Raw genomic sequence first — 3,044 nt, 5'->3', positions numbered from 1 at the left:
AAGCTCCACGAGCGTGGTTTACCCGGTTGTCCACGACCCTAACTCAACTTGGTTTTTTAGGATCCAAAACCGATCCTTCGCTTTTCATTCTCAACTCTGGTGGACCTATCGTTTATGTTCTTGTTCATGTAGACGATATTATTATTACTGGTGACAACCCGACAACCATTGATCGTGTTATACATCGTCTCAGCTCCACTTTTTCCTTTAAAGATCTGGGTCCACTTCACTATTTCTTGGGTATTGAGGTTGTTCCTAACAAGAAGAATATTGTGCTATCTCAACGAAAATATGTCATCGAGATACTTCAGCGTTCTGGCCTCTCTGATTGCAAACCAGCCTGCTCTCCGATGAGTCCCTGTCAGCTTGTAACGCCCGCAGATCCGGGCTAGTCAATTTAAAGGCAAGAGGGGTCGGAAACGACTTTTCGACAAAAAGATTATTTAGAATAAATAATTATAAACAAGTTGTAGAATATGTCACAAGGTTTCCGTACATATAAAGAACGCCGAAATCCGAGTTATAACGAAGAAGTTATGACCCGTCGAAGTTTCGCGTCGGAACCGGCACGACGCCGGGAAGCGTAAATAGTAAATTTATGATAGAGAGAGATTTAGCCTTAGCGCTCTAAACGAAAGTCGTAGAATATGTTAAACTAAGAACATCGATAAAAAGAACCCCCAAATCTGACTTCGTATGAAGATGTTATGATTTTTCGAAGTTTCGGATTAGCGGTGTACAGCCCGAAATTCGAATTTTAGATCGATTGATTTTTAGCCGACACAACCTAAACAAGAATCGAAGATCTCGCTATTAGTAGCATAACGATAAAAAGACAGATGAAAATGGACATCGGATAAAGAAGTTATGAGATTTTAACGGACCAATCCTGTCCCGGCCTGTTAAAAATATAACTTTAAAAATAAAGTCAAAAATTAGCCGACGGAGTCTAAACGAAAGTTGTAGAGTACGTCTCCACCTACGCGTGGATATAAAGAACGTCAAAAACGGAGTTCGTATGAACGAGTTACAAATTATAATAGCATATTTACGTATTAAAATAAAGTATAAATCATGTATACGTACATATATATATATATATATATATATATATATATATATACACATATGTATATATCATTAGAAAGGTATCGACGATGTGGTCATTATAAGACTAATGTTGAGTTCTTTCGACATTAGTTTAGTACAAATATCATTAAATCCATTTAAAATAGTATTATAGAGGGGTGTTTAGTTGTTTATATAACTAAAAGGTCATTAAGTAATTATGGAGGGTAGTTTTTGAAAATTCAATTAGTATAAATATGAGCCTTGGGCTCTCATATTTCTTGCACCATTCTCTTGATTCAAGAGTCTTTCTCTCCTTATCCCCCGAGCATTTCGGTCCCTCGTGATTCGACTTCTCTTTCTGTAGTTTTAGTATAGTAAGGTGAGCACTGAAGCGCTGCACGAATCTTTCTTAGAAAGATTCAGTGACGAAGTTCTGCCCCTGCAGAGCCCGACTCCTAGCTAAAATCCCCTTTAAAGTAAGTTATGCTTACCCTATTTTAAATATAGTTTATATTTAAAATTAGTATTGTTATTATAAATTTATAATAAATATTTGAGCTATTATTATGACTTATATAAGTGTCGTTATAATATCTTTTAACTACTCGCAGTACGGGAAATCTGGTTTAAAGGGCCGCATAGGGTTGTTGGATTTCAGAAGTGCTATACGCCAAAATGGTCCTGCCCTCCGGTGTTTTATGTCTGGCCCCTATCTGTACATAGTAGTTGGAAAGTATTGTTTAAACGCTTATATAATAATAATAATAAGACTAATAATTAGTGACGGTAATATTAGACTAAAATCTAGTGGTGATAATATTAGGTTTCGAAGCGCTGTCCGAGTACCGAGTCACCACCTTCTCAGGTGAGTGCATAGTTACTTTCAGCTTACACATAGATATGAAGTATTTTATATAAATTACGTGCTATGTGTGCATATTATCTGAATACTTGCTATCTATGCTGGGTGAACGTTTTATACATGTTTTCAATGATTTAAACTGTATATGTATTTTATATCTACAAAATATGTTGGGTAGAACATGGGTAGATGAATGATGAGGGATAAAAGCTGAAATATAGGAACATTAGTAGCATGGACCTAGTGCCCTATAGGTATACATTGGCAGCAGTGGACCTAGTACCTTATAGATGGGCACTGGCAGCTGTGCCACAACTCGTAGATGTTTTAGATCTACGGTAAACGTCCTAGTAGATGCGCTCTAAGGACGGTATCAGCAGATGCGCCTAATAGGGAGCCTTATGACCATGACAGTGGCGTTAAAAGGTCAATACCAGCAGAAGCGCCTCATAGGAAATGTCCCAATTCTGGCAGCTGCACCTAAGTGACAAGATTAGCAGTTGCGCTTGACCAAAGTGTCATTGGCAACAATGGACTTCATGTTGTTTCCTTAGGATGATCCTTAGGAATGAATGAATGAATGAGAAATAGCTGGTTCTTAGGGTAGATCCTTAAGAATAAAGAAAATAATGGGGATGGGTAATTTGGTTGATTGTTTGATTGTTAAAACATAATAATTATATTATTGTGGGTTGAAAACCCTATGTACACCAGGTTTCCCAACCTGATCCACTCAATTTATTTGTATCATAGGTGTCGATATGAAGTCACATTACACTGAGAGATTTAAAAGAGATGTAGATCACTAGTGTAAATAAATGTAAGTTCTGTTTATGCTTATGTTTCTGTATTGACGATGACATCCCAAATGTTTTTAAAAGTGAATAAAAATATATTTCTTTAGAAATGCTTTGACAACGCGATTATCATGTTTTTCTGGGAACAAATTCCGCAACATTTTTATTAAAAGAAGTACTCTGATTTTTATAAAGCATAAACAAAATCGGTCTTTTCTGGCTGTGAAAATGGGGATGTTACACAGCTCTTACATATTGATGATAGCCCACCTCTTTAGGATCCAACAATGTATCGACAAACTGTTGGCGCTTTG

Source organism: Lactuca saligna, chromosome 3, assembly GCF_052625555.1.
Source record: "Lactuca saligna cultivar CGN05327 chromosome 3, ASM5262555v1, whole genome shotgun sequence".
Classification (NCBI taxonomy): Eukaryota; Viridiplantae; Streptophyta; class Magnoliopsida; order Asterales; family Asteraceae; genus Lactuca; species Lactuca saligna.
Note: the sequence above shows the minus strand (reverse complement) of the source record.